Source organism: Pipistrellus hanaki (genome assembly GCF_964339955.1).
Source record: "Pipistrellus hanaki genome assembly, chromosome: 8".
In the NCBI taxonomy this organism is placed as follows: domain Eukaryota; kingdom Metazoa; phylum Chordata; class Mammalia; order Chiroptera; family Vespertilionidae; genus Pipistrellus; species Pipistrellus hanaki.
This window is the reverse complement of record NC_140510.1, coordinates 64738467-64764881: the sequence shown is the minus strand read 5'-3', so window position 1 is coordinate 64764881 and position 26415 is coordinate 64738467. Positions and strand designations below refer to the sequence as shown.

General features: G+C 40.3%; 1 protein-coding gene across 2 annotated transcripts in view; it reads left to right on the top strand.

The window, feature by feature from the left end:
* Positions 1–11780: 11780 nt before the first annotated feature.
* ACSL3 (acyl-CoA synthetase long chain family member 3) overlaps positions 11781–26415 on the top strand; it is a 44786-nt gene continuing 30151 nt past the window's right edge. Inside the window, exons 1-2 of one of the 2 annotated variants that reach the window (XM_084891392.1) lie at positions 23328–23420; positions 24717–24938. The gene's annotated coding sequence lies outside the window, so the exon portion shown is untranslated. Of the gene's footprint in view, positions 12043–23327; positions 23421–24716; positions 24939–26415 lie in introns of those variants that run through there. The other variant, XM_084891391.1, reaches the window with a different exon arrangement.

The following is a 26415-nucleotide window of genomic DNA, read 5'->3' as shown; positions in this document are numbered from 1 at the left end:
TGCATGCCATGATGAACTGGTCTGGGGACTCCGCAGATTAATTAGCCGAATAGTTCACAGTCAAGGAGTCACCCAGCCAGGGACCAGAATCCAGGCTATTTTGAGGCAGATATGTACTTGGAGATTTATTTTTAAATGTTTTTTTTTTTTTTAACCAGATAATCACAGACTCTTTTAAGTAATACCCAAATATTATAAAACTTCATTTAGATAATCTTTGAACTTTTGGTTAGATTTGATCATCTGAACTGTTTTCTTTATTGACAGAGATAATTAAACATGGGTTAAGCCACAGTGATGAACCACTTCACACACACTAGGATGGCTATCATAATAATAGACAAAAACAGCAAGTATTGGTGAGAACATGGAGAAATTGGAACCCTTATACATTGCTGGTGGAAATGTACAGGTGCATTTGCATGGAAAACAGTTTGGTGGTTTCTCAAAAAAAGTTTAACATAGAATTCCTGTGTGACCCAGAAGTTTCACTTCTAAGTATATACCCAAAATACTGAAAACAAGGACTCTAACAGAACATTGTACATCAATATTCACTGCAGCATCATTCACAGTAGCCAAATGGTGGCAAAAAACAAAACAAAAACCCAAACCCCAAAACTGTCTATCAACAGATGAATGAATAAATAAAGGGCTGTATACACACAATGGAATATTATTCAGCCATAAAAAAGGAATGAATTTTTGATACATATTACAACATGGATAAACCGTGAAAACATTAAGTGAAATATGCTATACCCAAAAGGACAAATATGTGTGATTCCACTTATATGAAATATCTAGAATAAGCAAATGCATCACCTCAAAAAGATTAGGGATTACCAGGGGCTAGAGGTGGGGTAGAGTGGGCCTTAATTGTGGTGATGGCAAAACAACATCATGTATGTGTTTAGTACACTTAAAATGGCAAGTCTTATGTGTACTTTTACTACAATAAAATAAAAAGGAAAGAAAAGCAATTACATAATCATTCTATATGTTTCATGTGAAACCAGGGGGGGTCTACACACATTGATGATCTCATATCATCTTCACAGTGTTATAAGGTAAGGATCATTGTCTCAATTTGACAACTAAGAAAACTAGAGGCTTAGAGAGAGGTTCATGGCCAAGGAGCTACTAACTGACTGAACTTGGATTGGAGTCACATCCTAGTCCTTCCTCAGCATGAACTAGAAATAACATAAAGCTTTCTGTCTATCTACAATCTACCAAGATGGCTCCAACATAAATATGCATTCCTTATTTATAGTAGCAGAGGCAGGCTAGTAGTGAAGAAGACCCCTGTAGGTCTCCTAGAGAAAATGTCCTGATTCTGCTTTCTTAAGTCTAGTTGATTATTTGTAAAAATAATATTTGCCTTGAAAGTGCCCCTGGAATGTGTCATGTATTTGGGACCGCCATTGTCTAGAAGACATCCAAGGAGCCAGAAATGAGCAAAGATCACTGCTCAAGTACCAGAGCTGGCTATGGTGTGAAGGCTGCAGCCTTTTTGCATATTTTTGAAAAACTTTTTATCTCTATTCCCAATCTGCAGTTTTAGGAGGGTGGGGTTAGAGGGTAGAGGGGAATAAGAGCATTTTCCCATGAATATTGAAAATTACTATGAAGCCCTAGCCAGTTTTGCTCTGTGGTTAGAGCATCAGCCGGAGGACTGAAGGGCCATAGGTTTAATTACAGTAAAGGGCACATACCTCGGTTGCAAGCTCGATCCCCTGCCCAGGTTGGGATTGTGCATGAGGCAATGAATAGGTGTGTCTCTCTTACATCAGTGTTTCTCTCTGTTTCTCCCCCTCCCTTGCATTCTCTCTAAAAATCAATAAGAAAAAACATCCTTGAGTGAGGATTAACAAAAAAGAAGAAAGGCAAGGAGAAGAAGGAGACAAAGAGGAAAATCTACCCTTCCTGGTGAGGCAGCCATCTTTATTCACCCACCCATGGCTGTCTTTTCATTTTTGTCACTTTCTTGACTCTTCTTTATTTGTTGGACTTTTAAATGTTGGTGATACCCAGGGTTCTTTGACATCTGGTCCCTGATGACATCTACATTTCTAGCCCTAATGGGACCACTGTATCCATTACATATCTCTAACTGGATATCCCCAACCATATTCATCATCTTCTTCTGAAATCCTAGTTTCTGTTGAATGACAGCATCAACCAACCAGTTACCCAAACCAGAAACCGTGGAACCCTCCTACACTCCTCTCTCTTCTTTTCCTTCACTCTCGTTAGTTTTTCAGTCCTGTCAGTTCTATCTCCTATAAGTTGATAATCCATTCCTTCTCCATTCCATTCCCATTGTGTTTTGTTTAATTTTTCTTTAACATAACCTACCAGACCACTGAAGTAGACTACATTAAAGTAGATTCCCTATCTTCAACCATATTCCTCTGAAACCTGTTCTCCAGGAAGTCATTAGACAAACAAACAAAACCACATTTAGTCATACTTTTCTTCCACCTAAAAGCTTTCAATATAAATTTCAAACAACCAGAGTCAACATGGCTGACAAGTTCATTCATGTTCTTTATTACTTTTTCTCGGGTCACTTTTCTACACACACCCTGAACTATAGTTACCTTGGCCTAATTAATTACAAAAATGGTCCATGGTCCATCTTGCCTTTGTGTATGACACATTTTGTTTTCTCCATCTGGAATATCTCTCCACCCCCTCGTCCTCTGCTGGGGTTCTTGTCCTAGCATTAAGAAGGGTTCAGCATTCTGGAGAAAGGCTGTGCAGTAGGAGTCCAAAGAATGAAAGATAATTTTGAAAGGCATTCGGGATCAGAGGAACTTCAGCTAAAGGAACTAAAGGTTTCTCCTTGTCTCAGGACCTCATGCTTTTTATTAACACAAATTGTCCTAAGGCAAGGTGGAGAAATATATTTCAAAGGGTAGGGTTTACAGAAGCATTGTCAGATTGGGTAATAGCCTACAGCTATTCAGATGTTTGGCCAACAGGAGGTAACAACATGTAGTTTGAGATGCCCTGAGCTATCTGGCAGCAGATAATCATCCTATTCAGGTTTGGGGGAAGTGCCCTCTAGCCACTCCAACAGGTAATTACATGTGTGACTCAGCTCTTGTTGAGACCCTAAGTTTCATCAATCTTTTGATAAAACTCTTGTAATTATGACATGCTGGAATTGGCTCCCAGCAATCCTCTACCTCTCTGCCTAACCCTTACACATATTTAGGGACATGTTCCCTGTAGATGTGTGTTCTAACTGTCCTGAGCCAATTTGGAGCCTTCTCCTCCATAGTTTTTCATTATCAGAATGTGCAGAACTCTGTTCTACTCCTTATTATATTATCTTAATATTGATACTATTGTGCAGTATCCTTACTAGGCTAATTATTGTAAGCAGGTACTGGGTCACACACAGGTTCAATACATAAAAGAGATGAAACATATGTTGAATGAATACTCCCCACTTGGAAAACTATTCCTTCTTAACCCAAAACAGGTGGTTCATAGACAACCTCTCCCAGCATTGATAGTAATCTCCTAAGGGCTCCTTGAGAGTCCAGATGGAGAGAAAAAAGACATGTTAGTTGAGACATGAAATTCAGAGCATGTTACGTAGACCAGTGTTTCCCAACCCTCTCTCATGATGAGAATCACCTGGTGGAGTTGTTAAAACACAGATTCCTGAATCCCAACTAAGAAGTGCTAAACTAGAATTTTTGAGAACATATAGGTAAAATTGCATACCTAACTTAGTGCTCTGTATATAACATCTGTGTTAGAGCACTAGTTAAGTATACAATTTTACCTATATGTTCCCAAAAATTCTAGTTTAGCACTTCTTAGTTGGGATTCAGGAATCTGTGTTTTAACAACTCCACCAGGTGATTCTCATCATGAGAGAAGGTTGGGAAACACTGACGTAGACATTAGAGATATAAAAAGGATGGTAATTGAGCCAAAGCTGGTTTGGCTCAGTGGTAGAGCGTTGGTCTGCAGACTGAAAGGTCCCAGGTTCGATTCTGGCCAAGGGTATGTACATTGGTTGCGGGCACATCCCCAGTAGGAGGTGTGCAGGAGGCAGCTGATCAATGATTCTCTCACATCGATGTTTCTAACTCTCTATCTCTCCCCTTTCCTCTCTGTAAAAAAATCAATAAAATATATTATAATAAAAAAGAAAAACAAACAAACAGAGAATATATCTTTAGGTCATGAGATAAGAATCGGCAAGTTTTGAAGAGCTGGGTGGGGAAGGGCGTCAATGTAGACAAGACTGAATAGGGAGGGTTGGGCCCTGGGTAATGAGAGTTTGTTTGGAGCAAAGCATTCAGTGGGTCCAAGTCAAAAGCAAACCTTAATGACTTCCCAACTTTTCCATCCCTGCTTCTCAAATCCTGAGACTAGAAAGAAGGCATGTTAGTGGCAGTAATGGAACTCTCCAATTTTTTCCATTCTGAATCATTAGTCTTAAAGCTATATATATATTTTTTTTAATTTTTTTTTAAGAAAACAACACTATATTTATTCTTTCCTTTTTCAGATAATTAAGCTCGATATCTTTTTCCCCCTTATGTACCAGTTTCATAATGTGACATAGATGATCTTTGATGAATGATTCTTGTTTTGAGTTCTCTTTTTAACAGAAATACCCTTGTCCTCTTTTACCTTCTTCTCTCTTTCCTCCTCCTCTTTATTCATTACTCTTTATTCCTTTCCAGTATTCTACATTTTGGGGGGGAGGAGGAAGGCCTCTTCTTTTCATTTTGGACCTTCTTTCAACTTAGGCTCAATATTATGATTATTTATGTAACATGCTATTTTACACTGAGGCTTAAAGAATGCCAAGTAGGCATCCAAAATATTTGAGAACATGGACATTTGGTGTGATACAACCATACCACTAGGATGACAGACACTGTTTGCCTGGGGAGTAACGTGGTCCCTCAGAGGAAATCATGACCAGGGAGTCAGAGCAGTGTGTGGGTCCGGGTTCCACCACTCACTAGTTTCAAGGAGGTTCCTAACAAAGTCTCATTGTTGTCTTCACTAAAACAGGAAAATGTTTTACTTGGGTATTTATCAGGCTAAATAAAATAACATACGTACATGTAAGCACTGGGTTCAGTACCTGAGCATTCTTTTTCCATACTAACATTTTGATTTAGAGAATCTTCTATGAAAATTCGCACCATCCATTCAGTCAACCAAATAGAGAAGAGAGTGATTCGGGCAAATGTGTCCAAAGGGAAACACTGCTTTATGCTTCTCTTTTGCTGTATTTACTCAGAAACCTGAGCTTGCCTGACCTAGTGCAGGAAGAAAAGGAAGCCCTGGAAATACGATTCCTGCTTAACAGAGACAGGATGATAGAGTATAAGCAGGCACCCAGGAAGGTGTAAATGACTTTGTTTTCTGAAGACATAACTGCAGTTTCTTAACAGTAACAAGCTAACTTCCTAAGCTTCAATACTTTTTATTTTGAAGCCCTACTTTCATTTTCCTATTTATATATCGGGATGTTTGAGTTATGAGCAATCCCAAACTAGCTTAAACAAACACACATCATCTGACTCATTTTACTGGTCAAAATAGGAATGCTTCCTGACCTCAAGCATCACTAGATTTGGGGTTTCTTGCCCCCCTTTCTTTCCTGGGCTCCCTTAGGGAACTCATCCTGTGTTAACTTGATGGCTTTTGAGAGAGAGTTGACCTGTACTCAGGAAACTTTATGCTTAGAGGATCCCAACGCAGTTTCTTTCTCAGGATAAAAAGGTAAAAAATATAGAATGGATTCTGATTGGTCCTCCTTGGATCATGTGACTGCCCTGAACCAACCCCTGTGGCTAAGGGGATAGGATGTTCTGATTGGTAGGTTGCACCCTATACTCACTTCTGTGGCTAATGTGCACAGGTTCAGCAGTCTGGAGAAAGGAGCTGCTGCGTAGATTCAATAAGCAGTCCAAAGACGAAAGATAATTTTGAAAGGCATTGGGAGTCAGAGGAGCTTCAGCTAAAGGAGCTAAAGCCTACTCCTTGACTCAGGACCCAGTGCTTTTTATTAACACAATTTGTCCTATATGCAAGGTGGAGACATATACTTCAAAGGATAAGGTTTCAAAAGGTAGGGTTTACAGAAACATTATCAGATTGGGGAATAGTCTACAGCTGTTCAGGTGTTTGGCCAACAGGAGGCAATAACATGTAGATTAAAATGCCCTGAGCTGTCTGGCAGCAGACAATCATCCTATAAAGTAGGGGTGTCGAACTCAATCAGAGAAGGAGCCAAAATCTAAAATCCAGCCTAAATTGCGGGCCAAATGGTTTACTGAACAGTCATAAACTGACAATGTCATAAACTGACAGCGGAGTGCAGTGATGACAGCGTGGTGCGGGCCACATTGCAAGGCCTGGCGGGCTGGATTTGGCCCGTGGGCCTTGTGTTTGACACATGTGCTATAAAGGTTTAGGGGAGATGCTTTTTTAGCCATTCCAACAGGTAAACTATATTTGTGGCTCAGCCCTTGTTGAGCCCCCCAAGCTTTACCAACCTTTTGATGAAACTCTTGTAATTATGACATGTTGGAATTGGTTCCCTACAATCATTAATAATTTTTATATTGATTACAAGTTGAAATGATAATATTTGGGATATATTGGGTTTACATAGACTATATTATTAAATTTAATTTGGCTTGCTTTCTTTGTACTTTTTTAATGTGGCTAACAGAAATACATAGATGGCTCCTGTTATGTCTTCAATAGATGGTACTATTGAAGACATAACAGGACCAGCAATTCTCATACTTTAATGTGTTCATGAATCACCTTCAAAATCATGTTAAAATGCAGATCTGGTTCAAGTAATTCTGGGTGAGGCCTGGGATTCTGCATTTCTTATAAGCTCACAGATGGTATTGCTGTTCCAAGGAGCACATGTTGAATAGACTAAAAGAGACAGGAAGTGATAAATTAAGTACAGATGGAAATATATAGGAAAAAATATATAGGGATGTATTCATTGTATGAAGAAGGAATATTAAGATAAAATAAAGATACCACAGAAGAAATAGCTGAAGTAAATGTACAGTGAGGACAGTCTTTCCGTCAAACTTTTAAGAAACGCTTTGATTTTTTGGGTGAGATTAAGTGTACTCTACGTACCAACATTGGTGTATGTACCTCTATGCATGCATGAACAGTATTCAGTAGGTGAATTCCTCAAAGATTTCTAGAGTTGACTTGATGCAAGCATTGTATTGGGTCGGCAGCTAAGTAATTGTGGATTTTTTAAAGAAAATCAAAGACAATTTTTTCATGGAACTAAATAACTTTATTCTGTAATGTATTGCCCATTTTGATCAATGACCTTTTGCCATCTTTCAGTCAGCATCATAATCCCACGTTCAAAAAACTTCTGGTTTTTATTAGCAAAAAACTGAATCAGGTACGATTTGACATCATCATCATTATTGAAATTTTTACCATTCAAGGAGTTTTGTAAAGATCGAAACAAAAAGTAATCAGATGGTGCAAGGTCAGGACTATATGGTGGATGTGGCAAAACATCCCAACCAAGCTCCATTAATTTTTGCCGAGTGACCAAAGATGTGTGTGGCCTTGCATTGTCATGATGGAATACAACACCTTTTCGATTTGTCAATTCGGGCCGCTTTTCTTCAACTGCATTGTTTAATTTCGTTAGTTGTTCAATGTAGACATCAGAATTGATCGTTCGGTTGGGTGGTAAGAGTTCAAAGTAGACAATTCCTTTGTAATCCCACCAAACTGATAACAAAACCTTCTTTTGATGAATATCAGCTTTTGATGTTGTTTGAGTTGGTTCACCTGGCCTGCTCCACGATCTTTTCCGCTTGATATTGTTGTAAACAACCCATTTTTCATCGCCAGTTATCAGTCGTTTTAAAAATGGATCATTTTCATTACGTTTCTTTAGCAAATCGCAGCTGCTAATGCGTTGCGTTAACTGTGATTCTTTCAGTTCGTGAGGAACCCATGTATCGAGTTTTAAAACATAGCCAAGTTGTTTTAAGTGATTTTCAATGCATGTATGTGATACATGAAGCTTCTCTGCAATCTCACGTGTTGTACTGTGACAGTCCGAATTGATTATTGCTTTGATTAGGGCGTCATCAACTTCAACTGGACGACCAGAGCGTTTTTCATCTTTGAGTGAAAAATCACCAGAACGAAATTTGGCAAACCAATTTTGACACTGCCGTTCTTTTAAGGCTTCGTCACCATAAACAGCACATAACTTTTTATGAGCTTGCGATGCGTTTTTCCCTTTGAGGAAATAAAAAAGCAAAATATGACGAAAATGTTCCTTTTGATTTTCCATTTTTTAACGAACGCCAAATGAAAACTACAAAACAGATCAAAAAACTTTTTTTACTGATTAACAGCTGAATAGCCAACTATCAAATAACAAAATGTGTTTTACATTTGTACTACGTCTGCAAACCTAAAAATTCAACTGAAGCCATATATGTGTGAAACCCGCAATTACTTAGTTGCCGACCCAATACCTCCCAACACATTGGGTAGATCCAACTGAAAATAAGATGAAGGATACATGCTGTTGCTTCTCAGTCAGCTCATCATGGAGTTAGAGAGATAAACTTGATACAGCACAAGAAGCACTAAGTTTGAGTGGTGTCAGCCTTTCTATTGCCTCTCTAGGCATGACTGTACTGTGATTTCCCTGTGGGAAATCTACACCTGCCTCCCAACATATTTTCTTAGTACTTTGGGGATGTAGACTCCTGAACTCCAACCTAGGGTCTCAGGGTGGAGTCAGTGGGTCAACTGGGTTAGACAGAATATATGTAGTGTTAAGTGCACAGATTGGGTAAGGAAGGAATGAGGTTTCTGGGAAGAGAATCTGAGTTTCCAGTGGGATAGAAGTCTGCGTATCCCCTTCCTAACTTGCTGACAAGGGGGATGGGATGGAAGTGCTCAGTGAAGCAAACATGATACTAAGAAAGCTAACTGGTGCGATGGAGAGTCACACAGCTCTTTTGGATCTAATGCATACACTCCCTTAATTCTCTAAATCAATATCATTTGCTCAAGCAAGTTTAATTTGCATTTTCTGTTCTCTAACCTAAAGAGATCTAACCAGTAAACCAATAGCATGAACAAACACAGAGTGATTTTTTTTCATGGGAGCTTCTCAGAGCACTTGACATTTGAGTGAAATGCCTTAAATGATAAAGCGAGATTTAATGGACCTTTAGATAGCAGGGCTGTGCTCCTTGTTATATTTATGGATTCTGGAAATCGGGCAGGATTACTAAAGATGCCAGGTCAGATAATACAAGAATATGTTCCTAGTCTCTAGGATAGGCTCTACATACAAACATACAAACAAACAAACAAAAAATAGAAAACAAAACAAAACACACACATACATACACTAGCCAGTTGCTCATTAGGAGTTAGACATCACTTCTCAGAGTCATCTTTTCCGACTTTCCTAATTCACTAGAAATTAAAGAACAAAGAGTTTCTGTTAAACTTACAAACATGAGGTTCTCCTGGTTTCGCATTGGGATAATCCTGGGAAATGCTAGTAGTAGTTTGCTATATAGTCACAGACTATTTCTTGGGCCCTTAATGAAACAGATCATTAGGTGTTCATGAGAATTAAAAAATCATTTCCTCCTCAGTGCTTCTATAATTTGGAGAAATAACCAAACGATAAAAGGAATCTGCTGGACGTTTTCATTCAATTGTCATTATACTTTTTGAATTTAATTTTTTTCTAAATAGAAGGGAAATAAAGCTAAATTCTATAATCCTCAAAAGCTCTAAATAAAAATATACTAAAAGAAAAGCAACTGCTCATAATTATTTTATTTAAAAAAAACAAAACCTCTAAACCTCTGTTTAGTCTAAGCAAACAAGATGAAAATTTATAATTTTAATTTCAAGAAATAATTTATTTAAAAAATATATCACATATATGTGGATGTATATATAATATATAGGTGTATGTGTATACATAAATACATACATGCATTTACATATTTATTTTGTAATAGAAATAGATAGCAAAAAAACACAAAGATAATGAAGAAAGATGCTAAGATGTTGCTGAAATTTGACTAGTCTGCTTTACATTTATTGATGGAAAATTAAGGTTCAATATTGTTTTTCCTCCCTTGGAAATTATTTTTCTAGAAGCTTTTCCTGGTCTTGGAGCTACTTCTTCTAAAATATACTTCCCTCTGCATGCAGAATGGTGGTAGTCATTTCAGGTAAGAAATTATCTATTCCATTTATGTCAGGGTCTATCCTTTGATAGCGTTTCCACAGAATGGAACATACAGTATTTTCTAGTGGAAGAACAGGTTGCCTGAGTCAAGTATCCATTGTTGTCTGTAGCTAAAGTGTCCTGGGCCCAAGGTAAGTGAGCTTGCTTTGCTCTGTGAATCATCACCCCACCTAGTTCAAGTTCAGGCGGCTTCCCAGGTTTGGAGATTCTCCTGGGAATTGAGCCCTTGCTTTAGCCTGAGGCTGGCTCAGGAAGGCCACCTTTCACCTATTTAACAAAACGTTTTGCATCGAAGCAGTGAGATATACTATTCAAATGGCAATATCTAGCCCTATCACTATTTAAAAAAAACAAAAACAACTCTTCAAGTCAATTTTATTTCCTGTTTTATCAGATAGGATTTAACGTTATAACTAATAAATAAATATGTTGGATTAACAACCACAAAAAAGCCTGTGTGTGTGTGTGTGTGTGTGAAGATATCAATCAAAGAATTTGTATGCATATATACCAGTACCTAACCCTTGGACACAGACTATAGAGTGGTGAAGGCCTGGGGCGGAGGGCGGGCTAGAAGTCAATGGGTGAAAAAAAAAGGGGGGACATTTGTAATATTTTCTACAGTAAAGATAAAAAAAAAAAAAAAAAGCAAGCCCAAATTACTACTACTTAGTTGTCATTTGTCATTTGTGGGGTTTTTGTTTGCTTGTGGGCAAGCAGGCTACCTGCCCTCAATGTCTTTTTTTCCTTTCCGAAGTGTCTAAAATGAGATATAATGGCAAACTCCATACAGAAACATTTTTAGGTTAATAAGAATGTGCAAAAACAATAATCTGGAGTAAACTTTATCCTTTGAAAACAAGTGCCAATCTTGCATAAATAGTGAGTGCATTTAGGGGAGAGGGGCTACTTGCTGGGCTGGCTGAAGCCAAAACAAAAGAAATAATAAAGGGACATGCCTTGAATTTTTGAGCCCCCTCCACAGCCCCTAGCTGCTGGCGTTTCCAAAAATCATTTTGACAACATTTATGCAAGAACAGGATACGAATCCGGTTAAGAATGCAAATAAGATGCCTATTATGTCATGATCTTCTAGATGAAGACTTTACAGCAATAACTGCGTTTTTAGTTCTCTTCTTGCGGGTGGCCTTTTCCCCCGCAGGAGGGACGGCCTTTCCTGCAGATCCTGCGGGGACCCACCTCTCCTGGGCTCTAGTCGCGGCCGCAGAACCTGGCGCCCCTCCTCCCGCCGCGGCCCCTTCCACCTCCGTCGCCCCCGTGCCCGCCCCCGGCGGCTGCGGCAGCGGCTGAGGCTGCGGCTGAGTCCCATCCGCCGCGGCTCCGCCGACTGACCCGTAGTAACCCCGTTCCGCCCCGGGCCGCCCGCCCCGCGCTCCCCGCCGGAATTCCATAGGCCCAGCCCCGCACGCGCCACCGCCCGCGGGCCAATGGGCGGCGGCCTTTCTGCATATGCAATGAGCGCCGGCCCGGGGAGCGCGTCCCGGGCGGTTCGGCTCAACAGACGCTGGTGTGCCGGCGCCGGGAGCGGCGCTGCAGGGGTCGCCGCGGCCGGGCCGGGACGAGGCGGCGACGGCGGACGGGACAGCGGACGGTCGCCCCCTCGCATTCGGCCGCGGCGGCCGCGCCGGGGTCTCCAGGAGGCGGCGCGGGACGTGGCTGCTCTGGGGCGCAGCCAGGCGGCCTGCGCGGGCCCGAGGCCGCAGGGACCGGAGCCCGGCGTCGCGGTGAGCGCGGCGCCCGTTGTGGGAGCGGCGGGGCCGGTGGGCGGCGCGGCCTCGGCGTGCGGTCGGGCTGCGCCCGAGGGCGGCCCCCGCGTGGAGGAGGAGCGCGGCCGGCCTGGGGGCCTGGGGTCCCCCGGGCCCCAACGTGGCCGCCGAGTCCGGCTCCAGGGGGTGGGGGGTGGAGGTGCGCGCAGGCGGCCGCCGGATCCCGGGCCGGCCCGCGGCGTGGGGACCAGCTTGGGGGGCAGAGCGGGAGGCGCCGGGGACGTGGGGCCTCGGCCCGAGCGCCCACGTGAGCGGGTTGGGGGGCGGGGACCGCGGCCGGAGACGCGGCGCTGTCCGGTGGAGGGAGGATGTACGGGGTCTCCCGGCGCTTTGCGGGTGGGGCGGGGTGGGGTGGGGTGGCGTGGGGGCTGTTAACTTGGGTTTGATGGGCTCTGACGCGGTCCCTGGGAGGACCCTGAGTCCGCAATGTCGGAAAGCCTTGCTGGAGGGGGTGTCTGGCTGCGGATGTGAGAAGAAATGGGTGTGTGAGGTGGGTGGATCGACCTCAGTATTTGTTCTGGCCACGATCTGATCTGTGGTGATGGGACCGGAATGAAGACGGACCGATGTTTTGGGGTCGGGGAGAGAGAGAGAGAGAGTGAGTTGGTTCACTTTTCCCTCAGTGCGTTTTAATTACATACCAGCCACAGAATGGGTAGCAGCACCGAGGGCGTGCTCACTGCCAGACATTCTGGGGGGGTAGGTGTTATTATCAGGCCCGTTTCATAGATGAGGAACCCAGGCAGTGAGTCATTGGACTGGTTTGCCCAGTTTTTTTTTTTTTTTTTTTTTTTAAAGTGCTCTCTTTGTATAAATACGACCCCTCAAAAATAGCATGGTTTGGAACAACGTCTTTAAAATTATATGGAAGCTAGAGAGGGAATAGGCCTTGTGGAAGTGATTGCAGCTGAATTAAAATGTCAAGCAGCTGGCACTTATTGAGCCTTTGTAACATGCCAGGCACTGTACTAAGGGCTTTAATGCATGATGGTTATTCCCATTTTACAGCCGGAGGAACTGCAGTCTGGACAGGCTAACTTGCCCCAGATCACAGCAAGTGAGAAGAGAAGTGGGATTCAGAGTATCCTGTCCAAACATCCAGAGCTCTCACCTCTTATCAGGATACTAGAGGCCCCGTGCATGAGATTCGTGCTCTGGTCGGGGGCGGGTCCCTGAGCTCTCCGGGACCCCTGGGGGAAATCGGGCCTAAGCCTGCAGTCCAGCACCCCTCGCTCCTTACTGCCGCCTGCCTGCAGCATGGGCAGGAGAGGCTCCTGCCACAGCCCCAACGCTGAGCCCAGCTTCTGGCTGAGCTGTGCCCTCCCTGTGCAAGCAGGGAAGCCCCTGCAATAGCCACCGGTTGTTCTGTCGTTTGGTTGATTTGCATATTAGGGTTTTATTATATAGGCTTATTGTACAGGATAGGATAAAGGATAGAATAGGATAGGCTAGGATGGGGCTAGGCTGCCTGAATAGTTGCCACAGCAGGATTTTTGTTTGGGTGGTCAAGAGAACTAGGTTTCATGATCATGACCACCTTTTTTGTCTCCCCAGATTAGTCCGCAGAGTTGAAGGGTGCTGCTGAGTTGCTCCTGAAGGGTTTCAGGTTATTACTAGGAAGAGGCGTGGTGACATGGGAGTCTGTTCACAGACTTTATTCTTTTGTTTTCTGGCATCTTCCTGTGCAGTTCTGATCCTATGGATTAGTAAGGCTTCTGTAGTCACTCTGGCATTTTCTGTCAGGCTTTTCCTGGTTTCTCTCTGGTACAAAAAGAGTTAATTTTGTGGGATGGCAGTGTTGTTGGGTGTTGGGCAGAGAGGTCCAACATTGTAAGGGTTGATGTGATAAGTCACCTAGTGTCTGGGTCTCAGTTCCTGGATTGGTAAGACGTTTGGACTGGATGATTTAAAGCTGAGTTATTCTCTGAGTAAAATGTTCTTGAAGGAAAGAAAGATGGAAGAAATGAAAGATGGCAAGTTATGGGGGAAATCATGCCATGTTTGGTTTGAGGCAGTCAGATCTCAAAGCCTCAAGTTCTTTTTCATTATGTGCTTCCTGTTGTCTGGCCCCATGTAAGGGGCTGGGATACAGTAGTGAATAGGATTTGTGTGATCCTTGATATCACGGAGGAAACAAGAAAACTGACATGAAGCAAATTATCATGAATAAATATATAAGTACAAGTTGTGATGTGCAGTGAAGGAAAAATAGTGTGTGAATGAAGGTTATAATGAGGATTTTGACTTAGATGGAAATCTAGGCAGTGGTGAGGTTTTACCGGAATGACAATCTTGCATTCTGAGGCTATAATTAAAGGTACCTAATGAGTTTGAGAACCTTTGAGCAGTATTTGTTCCTAATCAGAATGTCAATCACATTGAAAGATATGAAAATCAGATAGGGAACTTTTTCAAGTAGTCATGTTGCCTACCCTCAGGGTACTTAAAGCTTAAATATTTCTGTAATGCTTAAGTTTTCCCCTCTCAAAGTGAACTGTTGGGAAGCAAGAATCTTTATGTGAGATTTGGACTTGAGGATGGGATTTGGATGTTTTCAGGGAAGCCAGGCCCAAAAAGGTGACAGGATTTTCTAACTTTAGATAAGCTATATCATTGTTATCAAAAGTATCCAGTATAGTTTACATTTTACAGAGTGATTCTCACCTCTTAGGAGATAAAAATGATGACATGATTTGGGAAATGTAAGCTGTTTAATATGTGAATATTTCAATTAAACATGTATTAAGCCAATACAAATAATTTATTGCAATACATTTACTAAAGGCCATCTGCATGCAAAGCATTGTGCTAGGTGTGCCATGGGGAATAAATAAGATGAATTTGAGAAAGTCCTTGCTTTCAAGGTTTCAATTTAATGAATACTACTGTGTTTCCCCGAAAATAAGACCTAGCTCATGGAAAGATAAGACATTCCCTGAAAATAAGACCTAGCGCAACTTTGGGAGAAAAAAATTAATATAAGACACTGTCTTATTTTCGGGGAAACAGGGTAATATTCAGATTTAAGTGTTTTTCTTCCCTTTTTCAAAGTACTATCATGTTAACCCATTTGATTCTTAAGAGCCTTATATCATGAGCGCAAATACTGAGAAAATGGAGATGGAGAGGTAAAATCTCAGACATAGCGCTCAATGGTGTAGGGGAGGGAGAAGGAGATGAAGGAGATTTCTTGTGATTAGTAGTTTACCATTTTGGAGCCATCAGTGTAGAGGTGATGGCTGAAATCTGGCGTGAGTGAGAATGCCTTTGCAGAGACTAGACTAATAACAGGAGGAGGCCTGGGATGGAGCTGGGGAGAGGAGGCAGCCTTTGCAAAGGAGACCTGAGGAGTGCCCAGGGAAGTGGGGACAGCCAGAACAGGTGTCCCTGCAGCCACTGGGAGGAAGGGGTGAGGAAGCGGTTAATACTGTGGATTGCGCCTGTGAAAGGAAAATTGAGTACCATCCATTGGATTTAGTAACTGGGAAGGTATGAGTTGAGGGAGAGGTTGAATTCAGTTGAGGAAAGTGTTGTTAGCACAGAGTTCCACAGGCTAGGAGGAGGGCCACCTGTTCTGTAGTAATAGAGGAGACAGGCCTGTGACTGACCTGATACAAATCAGTACCTTATCTTGGAGCCCTGAACAATTTCCAAAAAATTGCCAAGAGCTGTTCAATTTCTATAAAAATCAGCCCAGTTTTAGTTCACTCATGATAGTCTTTTTATTTATTTATTATTATTATTATTTTTAAAACAGTCTATAATACACAGTTATAGGCATTAAAGTCTTCAACTTTATTTCCACCTTAGATGAAATCTTAACATCAAATCGTTCACTTTTTATCTGTTGGTTTCTCTTTTACCTTTTATTTATTTATTTTAATATATTTTATTGATTTTTGTACAGAGAGGAAGGGAGAGAGTTAGAAACATCGATGAGAGAGAGTCATCAATCAGCTGCCTCTTGCACACCCCCTACTGGGGATATGCCCACAACCAAGGTATTGTACATGCCCCTGACCGGAATCGAACCCGGGACCTTTCAGTCCCCAAGCCGATGCTCTATCCACTGAGCCAAACCGGTTTCGGCATGATAGTCTTTTTAGAATACCATACTACAGAAGCATTTCTTCTCTCCCTTCCTCCTCTCTCTACCCTTTAATTGATATAATGAAGTCTGTATTTATATAACTTGATGAATTTGGACAAGCATACATTTGTGCAGCAATCACCACTTCTAAGTTTCCCTGTGCCTCTGGTTTTGTTTTTCTGGTATTTTGAATCTGGTGAATGAGCAAAGCCATCTTATATAATAAAAGGCTAATATGCAAAAAATCCATCAGCAGGACTGGTTGCTATGACATGCACTGACCACTAGGGGGCAGACACTCAATGCAGGAGCTTCCCCTGGTGGTCAGTGCACTCCCATAGGGGGAACATCGCTCAGCCAGAAGCCCTGAGCCAGGCTCACTGCTGGCAAGTGAGTGGCAGGAGACTCTCCTGTGGGGAGAGGGCCTAAACCATCAGTCGGACATCCATTGAGAGCTCCCAGACTGGGAGAGGGCACAGGCCGGACTGAGGGGAGTCCCCCCACCCCCTCAGTGCACTGGGCCTGTAGGTATATAAATAAAAGCATACACCATTTAGAGGGGACTGGGAAACATTAATCACCCAAGGACAAGAGTATTCAAGCTGTCTGAAGGTAGATACAGCATGTGGTTAATGTTGAGTGAGCAATACAGAGGGCAGAATAGCCAGAGAAAGGTCAGCTGAGCAAAAGGGGGAAATAGGCCGGATTTGAAGGAAGGGTTGAGTCTGAGGAAGGTACTCAAATGGGGATACCCAAGAGCAGGATTGACAGGTAAAATTGAGGCATCAATAATTTGAGGGATCAGGGAAGCTGTGAAGATAAATCACCCAGGAGAGAAGCAAAAAAAAGGTTTGGAGGACAAACAAGTTAAGTCCTGGAATAAATTCATTTATTTATTGCTTCCTTCAACTTAGAAAGTAACTACTGAATGGATTGAAGGTCCTAGGAATGGAAGGCCCTAGACTTAGCAGCTGGCAGGTGAAGAGAGCCATGTGAGCTCTTAGTTGATACAGAAAGGGCATTTGGGTTCTGCCCAGGTTGTTTCTAATCCTGCTGCTGGTGGCTCTGCTGTGTGGCACTGTGCACAGCAGGCCTGGCAGTGTGGCATTGTCTCTGCCATTTAGCCTGTCTGGAGCTCGGTTTCCTCGTCTTTAATACTTTCTTCTTGTTCACCGGAGTTATGATCTGCTTCTCCATCAGGGTTCTTTTTCTTTTACCTCCCTTCCACCTCTTTATTATAAAAAGTCTTGGCTTAGACTTTTTGTTACCTCTGCTATATTTCTGTATTAGGTTTCTTTGAAATCTTATTAGTTTTGTGTACTTACCTCTGTGTGTTCATTGATGTGTTTACTACTTGGAATTCACTGGGATTATTTGCATGGGTTTTATTAAATAACTAGGGGCGTTGCAGGAAGATTTCTGCAAGCAGCTGTGCTGCCTGCCCCGTCTGCCCCACCACTGCCCGCCCTTTCCCTCTGGCAACTACCTTGCTTTCCGTTTTCCTTCCCTCTTCTATGCTGTCTTCAGTCTTCACTCCTCCCTCCCTCAGCATATGCAAATTAACCATCTTTATTGGGTTAATTTGCATACTTGCTCTGATTGGCTGTGGGTGTAGCGAAGGTATGGTCAATTAGCATTTCTCTCTTTTATTACTGTAGATAACTACCTGCTGCATAGTCTTAACCTTTTAAATATTATTTTAGTTCTAAGTTGATTTTATAGGTTTATAATTATTCATTTTTTCTGCATTGATTTTTGAGTTTTAATATATTCATTATCATTTTGGTCAAACTTATAAAAAGTTCCTACTTCAACCACAGAAGTTTCTTACTTGTACTTACTTTACTTTTATTGGGACTGTAGTGATCCTCATTCTGGACTTTTACTTTGGCTTTTAGTTTTTTACTGTAAGACTAAAACAGCCAGAAACCTTCTCTTCTCATTGGAGACTGACTTGATCTCTGGACTTGTACCTCCTGTTTTAGGGAAAGGTGAGGTGAGGAATTTATTTTAGTTTCAAAGAAAACCAGAAAGAATCAGAGCACTTTACTTGACATAATTTTAATGTAAACAGAATTAATATTAATTGAAACTATATCACGTGGACCATAATCATGGAATCATTTTTTACATATTCACAATTAATATTTCCCTAAGTCATTTTCCATTTGCATTATATAACTTCCCATATTGCTCATGTGCTAGAATCTAAGAATTTGTCTTCATCATTTATTCTGAAATTCTGTCTGACTTATATAGACTGATGCCTGTTTAGACAACATAGTGCCTTCTTTAGAAATTCAAAATATTTAGTCTGTATATCACTTTCTGAGGCATAAAAAGAATATCTGTCCTTTCTAACAGCATTTTGAGGGAGGTGGGGAGTTGTGGGAAGCAGTAGCTGGCTGGGAATGAGGTGAGGGAAGGCAGTATAAGGAGAGATTGGTGTGGTCCAGAGGAGTGACAGTGGGCTTGAGCTTGGTGCAACATTATTGCTTGAATCCGAAAATCTGGTTCTCTCATTCTAGTTTTGTGACCACGGCAAATTAACCTCCAAGTTCAATTTCTTTAGGTTAAGCATGATGTCTGTCTTATAGTGTGCATGCAACCCATCTCTGGGTGCTGGGAGAAAATGTTAGAAGTTTTACTTCATATTTTAAGAAATCTCTATTTTATGCATGAAATGTGATATTTATAATATGCTAGAACAATAGTATATACACAGTATTGAAGGAACACACGTTTGGAATGCCAACAGTTTTTACCAAAGTGTCTTGTGATCTTTAGAATTTTGAGAAGGTAAGCTAGTAGATAAAAGCTAGGCTCATGCTTGGAGGCAGCTTTAGAGATTAATTAATTTTGGGGTAGAAGAGCTTTTGGTGACTTGGCTCTGGGATGTGAATAAAAATGTATTGGATTTAGGGATGTGTCTCTCTCTGGGAGTTCACTTGAATATGGTAAAACTGGCAGTGTAATATTTGAATTACTTTGAAAGTCTTAAGCCATATGTTCTTACACTATGTCATGTGTTAGAAGATTACATGGTAGAAGTTTGCTAGGGATAAAACCCAGAAACATGAATCAGTGTTAGAGAATTGCTCTTGGTGCATGGATAGTTTACCCACAGATAACTGAGAGCTGACTGTATGCATATTTAAGTTAATATTTATTTGTATTGTATGAAGCCAGAGGACAGGCATGTTAACGATAGGTAATTAATTAGTTTTGTGTTTCTTGTTAATTTCAAATTGCTTTATAAAATAATAATTGTATTTGCTGTCTTTTATTTTTAGAGAAGTCTAAAACGTAATGTGTTACTTTTGGGTTTTTTTGTGGGAGAGTAGCTGTGTGTAATGCTTCCCTTCACTGCAATGACACCTCTATGAGGATAGGGTTATTTGTGCTTTAGTCACTCGGTGCCTAGCATATAGAAGATACTTATGTTTGCCAAATGACTCAATCTTTGCATCTCTGTCACCTAGCACAAAAATAGATGTGACATGCTCAGTAAATGTTTGTTAAATTGAGTTGAAAGATGTGAGCACAATACTAGAAAAGTTTGGAAGGCCAACAACGTGACATTGAAATGACCAGTATGCACTTATTAGTGGGAGCACAGGAATTCTCTGAGAGCAGACTCACTGTTGATAAATTATGTATTTGAATAGCTAGCAGGTTGAGCAATGTGTACAAATATAATTTAAAAATTATGTGATCAACAAGGCAAAAAATATGATGGATTGTTTCAGTACAACTGCTTGTTGTACTTTAATATCATAACTACTTGTCCCTTTCTCTGTAGCCTCCTGACAATGTCCTTATGGCTTATAGGACACTTCTCTTGGCTTCTTTACCTTTCTTAGCTGGCTTTTATAGTCTGTCTTTAATTCTTATCTATATATAAAAAGCTTAATATGCTAAGTGTCCAACCGTTCATTTGACCAGTTGCTATGATGCGCACTGATCACTAGGGGGCAGATGCTCCATTGGTGGGTTAGCTTGCTGTTGGGGTCCGGCCAATTGGGACTGGGCAAGATGGGCTGGATATGCCCTGAAGCCCTCCTGCAGTCCCTCCCTGGCTGGGCAATCTCCCTCGATCCCTCCTCGTCTCTAAAATATTTCTTCTAATTAATTTCCTTTCAGTGTGCATGAGTCCATGCATTGGCCCTCTAGTATTTTGTAAGTGAACCAGAGGCCTGGTGCATAAAATAAATGCACTTGGGGGGTGCCCCTTAGCCTGGCTTGTGCCCTCTTGCAGTCGGTGTGTGTGTGTGTGTGTGTGTGTGTGTGTGTGTGTGTGGATATCCTTAGCGCTGCTGCGGAGGTAGAAGAGGCTCCCGCATCGCTTGCCAGTTGTGAGCCTGGCTTCTGGCTGAGGAGCGCTCAGTGCATGTCATAGCGACTGGTTGTTCTGCTGTCGGGCCGCAACTGGCTCTCCGACATCCCTGAGGGGTCCCAGATTGTGAGAGGGTGCAGGCCAAGAAGGGATGTGGGAGGTTGGCTGGCCTGGGAGGGGTCATGGGAGGGCTCCAGGGTGTGTCCAGTCCATCTGGCTCAGTTATGATAGGCCAGACCCCAACAGCAAGCTAACCTACTGGTCGAAGCATCTGTCCCCCTGGTGGTCAGTGCATGTCATTGCGAGCAGTTGAGAGCCTTAGCATATCATTAGGATATTACGCTTTGATTGGTTGAACGACCAACTGGATGACCGGACACTTAGCTTTTATGCTTTTATTATATAGGATATGCATTTGACTCTTGAACAACTTGGCAGGGAGTGGGTTAAGGGTATAGTTGAAAATCCTCAGAAAACTTTTGACTTCTTCAAAACAACTACATACCAGTAACCTATCATTAACCAGAAGTCTTACCAGTAATATAAACAGTTGATTAACATATGTTTTGTATGTTATATGTATTATATAATGTATTTTTACAAAAAGGAGGCTAGAGAAAAGAAAATTAGGAAGAGAAAATAAATTTACAATACTGTATCTTTGAATAACCCATGTATTTATTGAAAAATCCATGTGTAAATGGCCCACATAGTTCATACTCTTATTATTTTTGAGAGATTTTCTGGTTTTGACTCTATTATGGAGAGAATCAGTGATGACTCTAAAATCTACATCTTTAGCTCTGTCTACATCTTTAGTCCTGTATTTCTGACAGTATCCTAACTCTATTCTTGTCAGAGCTATACACTTAATAGCCAATCCCTCTACACATGCACTCTCATAGGTTTCTGTTCTTTCTCCTGTATTTCTTATACCTCTTGTCAGAAATGTTGACATTAACCTTCTAAGATTAATATTCACACCTCCTTTATCCTATTGTCTTATTTCAGAAAAGTCTCTACAGTTGCTCCTTCTGCTCCTGTAACTACTGGACCTTTTCATTCTTCTCTTGTGTTCTTGTAGTTACTACATATCTGGAATCCTTTCTAGTTTCTTTTTTGTGGTGACCCAAGTAATCATTCTTAAAAAATAAATTTGGTTAAATGCCTTGCTTAAAAACCTATCTCATTCTATCTACAACATGTTTTTATGTTCCATTTGCATTTCTAAATCCCCCCGTATTTCCTGTCTTTCAGCTATGTCAAGGTACTTTCGATTTCTTCTGTGCTCTTTCTTGGCTCTGTGTGTGAGGCAGGAGTGGAGGGAGGAATCAGAGCACACAGGGATCCATTTAGCTCTTGTCTGTGGGACCAAGGAGTACTTCCCGTAGAGGCTGCAGCTGAGTCTTGGAAGTTCAAGGTTACTTTGACAATCTGTGTAGCTCCTGGGCAAGTATGCACTAATTCTTGTTCCAAATTTTATTAGCTAGTCTTAAAGATGTTTTCTTCCCGATAAGACTTTGGGGTTCATGTATCAATTATTCATACAAAACAATTACTCATACAAAACAAACAGGTAACCAAATCCTAGTAAGATTTTGTGATTGGGATTCTATTTGGTTTAGAGGTTAATTTTGATGGAATTATATTTATCCTTTCTATCCAGGAACTAGTCTGTCTTTCCATATTTGCAGGTATTTTAGTTTCTTTTTGTAGCAATGTATATATGTATGAGAGTGTGTGTGTGTGTGTGTGTGTGTGTGTGTGTGTGTGTGTATAATACACACGTTTAAAATGTGTACATTAAATGTTTAAACACTAAATGTTTAACAGTAAATTTAAACATTAAATGTTAAACAGTAAATGTTAAATGTTAAACAGTAAATTTAAACATTAAATGATTAAAGTTCCTTTTGTTATTGTGACTAAGAAATTTTTCCTTTTCGTTTTCCAATTACGGTACAAATTTTTATCATGTACTTAATATCAAGATATCTTAGTGAATTTTTTCTGTAGTTGGATAGTTTTCAGGTGGTCCTTTTAAATTTTTCTTTTAAAAAATATATTTTATTGATTTTTTTTTTTTACAGAGAGGAAGGGATAGGGATAGAGAGCTAGAAACATTGATGAGAGAGAAACATTGACCAGCCGCCTCCTGCATGCCCCCTACCAGGGATGTGCCCGCAACCAATGTATATGCCCTTGACTGGAATCGAACCTGGGACCTTCCAATCCGCAGACCGATGCTCCATCCACTAAGCCAAATCGGTTTTGGCTGAATTTTTCTTTTTTTGACAGCCAATTATCTGTAAACAATGATGATTTTATGTTCATTTTTTCAATATTCATACTCATATTTTTTTCTCATCATTGCATTGGCTTCTGTGACTGCTGCATTGGTGGTATCCTGTAGCCTTCCAGGCCAGCATCTTCAAACCCCTCTTCATATCGCCTTCTCCTCTGAGTGTGTCAAATCTCCCTTTGCCTCTCCATCTTGTAAGGACACTTTTGATGATATTTAGGGCCCACCAGATAATCCAAAATTGCTTCCTCATCTCAAAATCCTTAATTTAATCATACCTTCAACGACCCTTTACCCAAAAAAAACAAATTTCTAGGTCCTTTGGGGTCATTTATCAATCTATTATAGTACTTAGTGTTGTCTTGAATTGCTCTGTTCTTGAATATCTCTGTCTTTTTAGAGATACTGTTATTACTGCCTATAGTTCCCTCTCCTTGATTCCTTGGCCAGAAATATATGGATCCAGTCAATTAATCATGGTCAACCTTTTGTGACTTTTTCCTTCCCTAGACAGAGGACTGCTTTTGCCTATCTTTTCTTGACATAGTCCATGTACTTCTCCAGTAGCTTTTGACATGGGAATAAGGTGTTATGGCAAAGTGACACAGGTAACTTTCTCATAATTTCCCTTGATTTGAACAGATAACCAGTCTGTTTGTCTTTAGACCCTGACCTCTCAGTAAGAGTATAGTTGAATTGACTTTGGTATTTATTGGCCGGGTGTAAGAAGTAAGAGAAAAGAAAAATATTAGTATGCATAGTTTTGTATGAACAACAAAATTTTAAGTACTATTAAAACATACATTGTATATTATAGTTTAAGTAGAGTGCTTTCACCTGCTTTCCTTGTTTGCTCCTAAGGGAGTTTTATTTGGTGTTTATTATAACCCAGTTTTACAGTGACCCTGAAGCTGGGGTGTTCAGGGACTTTGTTCCATATTACATGATGAGTAAGTGGAGGTGGGGCAGCAGCAGATCCAGAACTTACTGCCATAGTTCTAAAAGGAGCAAGTTTATTGAACATTTTTTTATATGCAGTTAAACCAGTGTTGCAACTAATAGTACCTTCAGTAGATCATATAAAGCATTTAAATAAAACAAGTACCTGTTGGCTTTGAAACTGCATGAACAGAACTTTCTTATATTAATTTTTGCTCCCAAAGATGCGCTAGGTCTTATTTTCAGGGGATGTCTTATTTTTCCATGAAGAAGAATACGGTACACATTTATTGTTAAATGAAAATAAAGGAAATTTATTACCTGTATACTGTACGGTAGTACGGTAGTTGCCAACACAAACCAGACAAATTGTGAATCCTACAATCTCAAGAATTTACTCATTTATTCAATGACAATCATGTCATCATCTTCTGGAACATCATCATAACAATCCAATTCCTGAATTTCCTGGTGAATTTCTTGTGACTCCTAGGGGGAGCCTTATTTTCGGGGGGATGCCTTATATTTCACTCAGAAGGAAACCTGTAAGTAGGTTTTATTTTCGGAGGATGTCTTATTTTCTGGGAAACATGGTATTAGCAAAGCAGTTGACAAATAGATCCAAGAAATGGAATAGTGTCCAGAAACGGATTCTAATGTAAGTGGGAATTTACTGAAGGTGACATTTTGGCTAATTGAGAAAAGGGTAGCTTATTGAATAAATGGCTTCAGGCAGTTCATCTGAAAGAAAAGGTTAGCTTTCTCCCTTACACAATTTAGATAAGTAAACTATATTGATTGAATATGTAAATGTAAAAATTTTGCAAATACTATGAAAAATATAGGTTACCATACGTTTAGCCTGGGATGGAGAGGCCTTAACTGGATTGGGAACGTGAAGGAAAAGATGATCAGATTTTCCAGTCTTTCACTGCTGCTGTCTAATTTGTGACTATTTCGTTCAGAACAGAAGATCTTCACTATATTAAGCAGAAAGATTTCAGTTGTTGGGAAGGGCTGGAGGAACAGCTGCCACCATTGCCATCTTCTGGGACATCAGGCAGTGGGCATTGATCGCAGCTGCTGGCTCCACGGCACACCACCCTAGCCTCCTGGTCTAGGAAGAAAGGATTATCTCAGCTATTTTAAAATCTAATTTCCTTGCCTCCAGTTTCTGCTACCTTCAGGTTAGCTATCCCCTGTATAAACTTACTTTCTAAACTGTGCTTTTGTGTACACTGGAATACAAACTAAGTTTCTTCCCCAGCCTCAGAGGCCATACAATTTGAACTTGACAAATCAGGGCCTTAAACACCTGCTCTCATTTCCTCCTCATCCCCACCCTTCTCTGCTGGAGTGGCTGATTGTTTTTTGAGCACCTCCTACTTTTGGTGCTCTTCCAAATTTTGTAGTGTTATCTCTTCAAAATCTCCATTTTCTCTCTTCTTTCCCTCAGCCTTTAAGATCATAAGTTGCTATTTGGTTTAAGAAGACTCAGAAAATTCCAGAACTAGCTTCTACCTTTCACTATATTCTTCCTGAGGTGTTTACATTTAGTAGTTAGTGATCAGTTCTTAGTGTTATAATTATACGTCTTATATAATCTATTTTGTTAATTTTTTGTATGGTATAAGATAGGAGTCTATCTTTGTTGTTTTATATCCAGCTATTCAGTTGTTTCAGCACCATCTGTTGAAAAGACTGTTCTTTCACTATTGAATTATCTTGTCATGTTGTTGCAAATCAGTTGTTCATGATATAAGGGTTTATTTTGGACCCTCAGTTCTATTCCATTGACCTATATTATCTGTTCTTTTGCTGGTGCCAGACTGTCTTGATTATTACTGCTTTATAGTAAGTTTTGAATTCTGCTTTGTTCTTCTTCAAGATTAAATTTTGGCTGTTCAGGCTATTTTGAAGTTCCATGTGAATTTCTGGATTAGCTTACAGATTCCTGTATAAAGGCTTGCAAAGATTTTGATAAGGATTGTGTTGAACCTACAACATTTGAGGAATATAGCCATTTAAACAATATTGTCTTACGATCCTTAAACAGGATGTTTTTCTATTTATTTACATCTTTAGTATCTTTAAACAATTTTTGTGGTTTTCACAGCACAAATCTTGTGCTTTTTGTTATATCTAATCCTAAATATTGTAAATGTAATTCTTCTCTTTACTTCATATTCTGAATGTTCATTGCTATTGCACAGAAATACAATTGATTTTTGTATACTCATATCTTGCAACATTTGCTGAACTCTTTGTTTATTAGTTTTTTAGTGCGTTACTTAGGATTTTCTTTTTTTGGGGAAGGGGCATTTTAAAACTTTTTTTATTTAAAAGGAAACCATATAGGAAAGTAGAGAGAATAATATATTGAGTTTTTATATACTTGCCACTTAAGTTAAATAAGTATTAATATTTTGCCATGTTTGATTTACATTTTTTAACTGAAATGTTGTGATATAAAATTACAGACATAAGTGTTTTTTACCCTGAAGTAGTTTATTAGTTCATTTCCATCTTGACCAGAAGTCCCATAGAATTTTCTATACGTTATAATTATGTAATCTGTAGATAAAAAATTTTTTAATCACAAGATTATTTTATAATTCAAAATGCAAACATACAAAATTAAATTTCATGAGATAATATCATTCT